Source organism: Poecilia reticulata, linkage group LG14 (assembly GCF_000633615.1).
Source record: "Poecilia reticulata strain Guanapo linkage group LG14, Guppy_female_1.0+MT, whole genome shotgun sequence".
Lineage (NCBI taxonomy): Eukaryota > Metazoa > Chordata > Actinopteri > Cyprinodontiformes > Poeciliidae > Poecilia > Poecilia reticulata.
The window spans coordinates 20,720,324-20,728,254 of record NC_024344.1 but is presented as its reverse complement, the minus strand read 5'-3'; positions in this window follow the sequence as shown (position 1 = coordinate 20,728,254).

Below are 7,931 nucleotides of genomic sequence, written 5' to 3'. Positions count from 1 at the left end.
CCCTGCTCTGCACAATGCTTTGTGCAACAGCAAGGTACACAAATGGATCTGAACACAGAGTCACTTTTGTTCCAGTCAGAGAGTAGGGCCGGCTGCAGACAGAATGAGAGTGTTGTCCTTCACGTAAATGCTTTCCCAAAGTGAGATCGGCTGTCATTCTTCAAGGAGGCAAAAGTTGCAGGAAGAGCAACATAAAAAAAACTTCTGTGATGCGGCTTTTTCTATTCAGAATGGAAAAGGTTGTTTCCTTCACTAGAATTTTTACAGGAGAGACATTTTTTGCTCCTCCCTCCTAGAAATTTGCTTTTAGGAGGAAGTTGCTGGAGCAACAACAGCATTTCAGAACATCGACATATAGGACGTAGTAGATAAAGGGGACGATGTGATTACAGGATTTAATGGCAGCATTATTGTTTCAAAATTACTTACCATTTGAAAGGTATTAATTTTTGGCACTAATAAACTAAATGTTCAATATACACAGCATCCAGGACACAGTGGAAGTACAGAAGGGATTTGTTTTAGTCTCCAGAAGTATTAGTGTGGTATAATGCAGTTTTGTTCAGTTTTATGTGAAGGTTTGTCTTCAGAATAATCAGATTTTCCAGTTTTACTTGCTGAAAATCTGACACCTGGAGCAACTGACAAAAGAATGACGTGTTTTATTATCACACAGCAGGTGAAACGAGACGCACCTTCCTTCAAACTTTCAAAATAAGAGTCTAAACGTGGAACACAAACTTCAAATATCACGCTTTAAAGCTCTTTTAAACATCTTACAGCTAGTGTATGACAAGAGCTGGTAAATCAATCCCTAACAAAGATTTAAGAAATGTAACTTTATTTTTTATGTCAATTTCTTTATTGGCTACTTGTAACAACATTAAAAGCCCCACACTGAGTTCACCACGAACAACAAAGTGTGCTCAAGTAGGCAGCTGGGAGGTTGTTTGACTTCTTGTCTTTTCACCGACAGTCAAATGCTCATTTTCTGCACGGAGCTCTCTGGGGATGGTTCTATTTTGCTTTGAAATTACTGCCATTTCCTTAAAAATGCTAATTTTACAAATCTAGAACTCATTCATAGGAGTTCACCAAGTGCAGTTCTCAAGCCCATCACCAATGTTTTAAAAAGCCTGACCCGCCGATTCCGATGTGTGCTGATACCAATTCTTTGGGGTCATAAAAGTACTACTACTAGTACTACTACTACTACTAATAATAATAATAATAATAACAATAACAATAATTATACCCACTAATGAAATAATATTGACAGTAACATGCTTTAGGGAAATGGAGTTATGGTGTTGGCCTCTGAAAATCCTGGCATTTTCAAAGCATTTAAACAAAGCTGCGATAAATAATCCTGATGTTTTCTGGCAGATAAATGAGAAAAAAAAAAAGAATACTTCCCTGCTGCGGTAAAAGCACTGCAGAGATGAAAAGTTGTACCTGAACGCCCTGGAAGTCTGAAGTGGTCGTGAAATGAAAAACAAAACTGCATTTCGCGAGGAGAAGCCGCTGTCAGAGCTTCTTGTTGTTTGAACGTTTTGCCGTGTGGCGTAAAGTTGGAGCTATTAGCAGAAAAAAAAGCACCCCTGATGACACTTCAGCGATTTTTCAGAGCATAACTCTGTGGGAAGTTTTCAAGAGCAGCAACAACATTGCGGCCTGTGCATTTATTCCTTTTGGATGAGAAGTGAAAACATAGAGCAGCACAAGTGCTTGCTGGCGTTTTTTTTTTTTTTTTTCCCTTCTTCCTTCAATCATCTGCTGTTCTATTCAAATCAAATATCTTGAGCCTCGCTCAGCTCAGCTGTTACCACGACTCCCATATATAATAAATTCAGGATTTAGTTACAGGCTTCATATTTCTCTGCTCATTTATTGGGATTATCCACATTCCACCAGAGATCAGAACCGCGTCAACGTCGAGGGTCTCGCAGGCGCAATGTCATTTGATTGTGTGGCCCGTGTTTGAATAAAGATCAATGATATCTAACAATAATGTTTTTCTTTGTGTTCACCGTAAAGAATATGACAAAACCTTTTCACAGGCTCTGCGGATAACTGATATAATTTAAAGATGCGAGCACAATGGATCTGTGTGTGTTCCTTTTAGGTTCATAGGAAAAACCTATGACCGACTTTTTCCTCTCTACTGCATGACTTTTTCTCAGTTTAGGGAACGTGTCCTGCTGGGTTTTTATTTCCTCTGAAAAGACGAGCACAATTAGAGTACCGATCCTGAAATCATTACCTAATGACTCAAGGCTTTGTGGGACTCCTTTCATGCTGTGGCAGTCACTGTTCAAGCACACATTTGGAATTACTCTGATGATGACAGCATCTCTGAAACTTTGTTTGATGTCTGTCTGCAGAGCAGTTGACTCAAATGTACTAAGAGCTTTCGGTCAATATTGAGCTCTTCTGACTCAGGGAAGTAAATCTGAAGCAGTCTTGTTGAAAGTTCACAAAAGTCATTTAGAAACACTTAATAGTAACGGGGTGCGTTTGTCATTTCCGGTTTGTTCCAGTGCCAAAGCACACACACATAAAAAAAAAAAAAAACTAGCATACACTTTGATACTGCCTTATAAACACTCTTTGATTTCTTTTGTGTAAAGAATAAAAAAGTAATGTAATGTAAAGTAATGAAAGTTGTAGTTATTATTTTTTTCTGCACTTTTGTGGATTTTATTTTTTCTAAATCTGTGACATACTTTACGTTCCCACAGCAGTTCTTCATGCTCAAATCAGATTATTTTGGCCCTAAATGTTTTTTTTTTTTTTTTTCTGTCTTTTTGCGAAATGGTTCATGCTACTGAACGATGCGACTTCATTCACACTTCTGAATGGTTTACAAACCCATAGTGAGTCACATGCATGGAAGAAGAGCATAGACGTCACACTGCAGCGCTGTTTAGTAATAATGGATGCCACCATCTATACAATACAATCGATTTTATACACAAAATGCTGACAGGAAATCATTTTTCTGCCTTCGGTTTGGTGCCGCCTCAAGCGCAGCGCCCTTGTTCACTGGGTATATGCTAGATAGAGATATCAAATATTTTCAGTTTTAAAACCAACTACATTTCCCATCATACCCTTCTGATGGTTTAAAGTCCTTTCCCCAGTATAATGAGAATCTCATAGCAGCTCATGACATATGAAAAAAACTGAAAAACACAGTCATTTCTGACCGTCTTTAATGACTAGAGGTAGGCGGCCTTATTAACCAGGTCAGCATTCTCCCTTACTTATATATCGACCAGCAGCCCTGCAGAAGCATGCTTCACTGAGCAGACACGTCTGCAAGCAGAACAGTGTTGCTGTGATTAGAGAGAGCGGAAGTACCACACACCTCTGTCCGCTAAACATCTGCCGTGGCAACAAGAAAGTTCTGACCTGCAAGGGATCTCGACACAGAAGCACATACCAAACGAACAGGGCCACAAATACTGTCAGATAAATACAAAACAGGCGTTTAGCATACAATACCATAGAGAGACAGAAAAGTCACCTCAGCAGATAGCAGTGTTTCTGTACATGAGTAGAATGGCGAAGTGCTTAAAAGAATACTCAATTGATTCCATATTTGTTCTGTTTTTAGTCCATTTATTAAAATAAAAATATATATATTTTTGGTATGAGGTTTGCGTAGGTGGAGTAATACTGTGAAATTGTAAAGCTGTGGTATTTTCTCCAAAAGGTTATTCCACTGTGAGAAATTCATATCAATCTATGCCCACTTACTAGGCGTAGATTTTGTCTTTTTGATTCTTTTCTGTTTTGCTTTTACGACATTCAAATATTCAATATTTACTGTGTTTTTTTGTTTTTTTATCTTTTCAACTTTGTTGCAACTTTTTGCCATCATTGGCTCGTACACACGAGCACGACGTAAAACTCCTCTTTTTACAGATGATGATGATGTAAATAGAGCCAAACCCAACAGATGAAGCATTTTGCTGTGCAAGTTCAAAACCGGTCTTCAGTCATGATGAAGAAATTCCTAACAGCAACAACAACATGAGACCCCGGTTGGGAGTTTTTAGACATAACCACAGCTTGATACAACATGTATTTATTGTATCTGTGTTTCCACCTCGTGTCCTTTCAGAAACGGAGCTCCCTGATGTTGACAGTGTATTGAAAATCGTTGAATCTCCCTGCTGTTGTTCTTGAAGCATAAATCAAGCCGATCCCCGGTGGCTCAGTTAGAGCCGTGCCAACGCAGCATCGGCCAGGCGTGCACCGGCTGTCCTTAAGTCAGAAACGGGCCTGCAGCGCTCCTCCTCTGGAGAGCAATAGGGATCAAGCGGGCTTAGCGGGCATGACCTGCGAGGCCGCAGACAGCGTGGAAAACATGCAACGCTACACAACTGTCTTTGGGGCGGCGAGGTGGGGGGGGGAGGTCGCTGCACTATTGAACGAGGCAAAACGAGCCGGCATCACGCTGCTGACGGGCCGGAGCAGGACCTGGATGTAGTCCGCTGAGGATACGCCCCGGCCCGCGTGCGAAATCCTTATGAATAATTCCGAACAGGTCGCTCTTGCTTTCTCCGACCGGATTTAGACGGGTTACATTTGAACAGAAACAGTCTGATCGCTGGAGGGTACATGCAAAGGGACGACAGCAAGTTTTAGAACATCCAAACACGATGTTCCTCCACTGGTTACTGTTGGAGAAAGCACTGGCCTTGTACCGAAAGCTATGTTTTCAGTTTGCTGTTCTTTTATAATCATTAAAATATCCATTGGCGTGCCAGCTGCTAAAAATATACATCATTAGAGAGAGTAAAGTGTACATCAAAGGGACATTGGAGACCATCCAGCTGGGCAAGTCTATGATTGGCATGCATGGCATGGAAGTTGAAATATTCATTAACATTGCATCCAAGAAGTCCTTGGCGATTGTTTTCTCACAAACACGTGAGCCTGTCACGATAACGTTTTGATAAATTGTCCAAGAAATTATTGCGATAAATGATAATATTGTCATTTTGGGGCCTATTTTTAAGTAATAAAATGATAACGGCATGACAATGCAAGCATGCGCCATTTCTAGAGAACACGTAACGCTGATACTGGATAGCGATTAAATATCCAAAATAAACTAACAAAGCAACCAAAGGCATAAATAAAACAGAATATGAAGTGTCTGTAAACAAAATTGCTGTTCAAAAAAACTACCTATCATCAAATGTCAATGAAAACAGGCAAAACTCAGACTTTTGGAAACAAAAAAGTGCAAGATGGCAACAAAAATATTCATGTAAATAACTCAACTAGCATTCCTCTGGCGAGTTACTGACTCCAGAGTTCAGTCTTGGAGAGAAGCCTTTTGTCATCCTGTCTGGTTTTTTTTTTTTTTTTTAGAAAGACTTGAGGAAAATGATCAATCATGCAGATGGAAATGATCAAACTCGTTTTAATTCATCATGCGATTAATCATCACGTGTTGCTTATTGCGACAGGCTTACAAACACTGACATCATGTCGCTATATGGTGCCAGCTCAGATGCAGAAATTATCCAACCTGGAGATGTAAATTCTGTATATCCGGAGAAAGAGGAGCAGAAAGTGCCTGAGTGATCAGTTTTCTCAGGATCCCCCCTCCCCCACGTATTTCTGTGTACTGCTGGTCAGCTGGCTTCAACGCAGGAAACAAACAAGACATTTTCTTCTGTTCAGACACAATGACCAGCCCTGTTTAACCAGCCAGTATCAATTTTTCCAACTTGTTGCTTTAACATAAAGCAACATGGTTCAAATGTGCTGAAAACCTACAACTAACTTTCGTTCATGTTTGGATTTTTATAGTAAGCATGAAAATAACAAGGATATCATTATTATAAATGTAATAATTAAGAAGCTGTGTGGTAAATATAGTGGGACCGTGTTATTTTTGGTGGTGAGAACCATAAACGGGCCCGTGTCTGTTATGCGTCAGTAAAAAGGCTGAAGGAAATCACAAGTTTTCCGTCCATAGTTTAGTCTCCTCTACTGTTTTGGTCGTACAGAACTAAAACAGTTGGTTTGGGACGTCTGATTTCCTCACTGTTTACTTCTTCATTTAGTACGACTGAATCACTTTATTAGTGATTACCCCTCTCCCCCCCCTACCCCCAGGCCCCCTTCCCTAAAGAAGCTGCAGGAATGCACAGCATCTCCTCCTTATCGTGCCGTTTATCCCATATAGCAGAGATGGAAAAATGCAAATGGGGATGGAGCTTTCTGCAGCCCCCAGGCTGCTTGTCCAATGACACAAATCATCAATTAAGATCCCAGCAGGGTTTGCTAGATCTGCTAAATTGACATGATCCCTCTTCTGAAGATACGTACATCTGCGTGGGGTACATGACAACAAAGAACAAACATCTCCGAGGGCAACCGTGTGCGTGCGTGTGTGTGTGTGTGCGTGCGTGCGTGTATGTGTGTGTGAGGAAGAGGGACTGTTTCAACTGTTACAAGAGTCTCAACAAAGCTTCAGTTAAAACTCAGGAGTTAGTTCCTCTGAGGGTTTCTACCTGGCGACAGCGAGGGCAGCTGAAGCCGTCTGAGTCTCAGGCAACCAGGTGTTTAGACACCAAATACTTCAGGTTTACTTTAACTAAGCCAGTCTTCTCATTTAAAGCCAGATATGCTCCAATCTGAACACGGTTGTGGTATTTTTCTGCTATCGCCACAGGCGAAGGTAAACCTGCTCAGTAAAATGACCACAGAAATGTGGAACCCGCAGGTGACGCCGGACCGGAGGGCCACAGATCAAAGCCGAGTCGACTTACAGGAACCCTGAGGCACTCCAAAATCGCAGCTCTGCCGTTTTTTTTCTTCTTCCTTCAAATCAAATCAAATCAAATCAAATCAAATCAGAAAGAGGCCCGTTCCCTGCCAGTTCGCTCTGTCAAAAACATTAGGAGCAGCCAAACCCAAGAAGTTTGGGACTGAATGTATGGAGGGGAAGGAAATCTGCTGCTGGGTGGCGCACAAAGAAGGTCAGTGTTCAGTTTAGAGAGTTTTTTTTTTTTTGTTTTTTTCCCTCAGGCCTGAGAGCAAACATGTGAGCTCAATGAACAATTCAACAAACAACACCAGACAGAATTCTAGTGCCCAATTTTTAATATTGAGAAATAAAACTCAATAGAAAAAAATAAATAATAGTAATTTAAAAAAAAACTTTTGAAAATAATTTCTAGAGAGAAAAGATTCAGGTTAAGCAATTACAGAAAATCACAAGAAAAGAAGGAGCAGTTGTAAAAAAAATAAATAAATAAATTCTGAGTTCATATCGACTATTTTTTATAGACACATTCAGGCGGATGTATTTACTCTTTTAAAACTAAGAAATATAAATCAGTTAAAGACAAACATGTCCGCTCTGTTCAGTCTCAAGCTTGCGGGTTTCCTTTACGCGCTCTCTCAACGGTAAAACGCGTCGCGGGCAGACGGAAAGCATCCGCTCAGACACACGGACAGACAAACAGACAGAGAAGAGAAGGGAAGGGAAGAGCCGCTGCAGAACTAAACCGTCCTTCTTTTCCAAAAAATGTCTACAGAGCAGAACCCGGAGAGAAGGGGCCACTTCCCGCGGAAAGACGCTCACTTTACTCTGGTTTCTAGCTGACGCTTCAGGACGCATCCTTCCCATCTGCCTCACAGACACCAACCCCGATCACATCTGCCTTTACATTCATAATAACATGACCATTATTATTACGAAATAATGATAACGATAACAATAAAAGATCCGGACGCAGAAGCGCAGGAAAAAAGCTCATTCAGTCCAGCACAGACCGCATCTTCTCCTCTCCTTCTCTCTCTGTCTCTCCCCCCCTCCCTCCGTTCCTCTCTCTCTCTCTCGCTCTCTCTCTCACTCTCTCTATTTCTCTCTCTCTCTCTCTCTCCCTCTCTCACTTTCT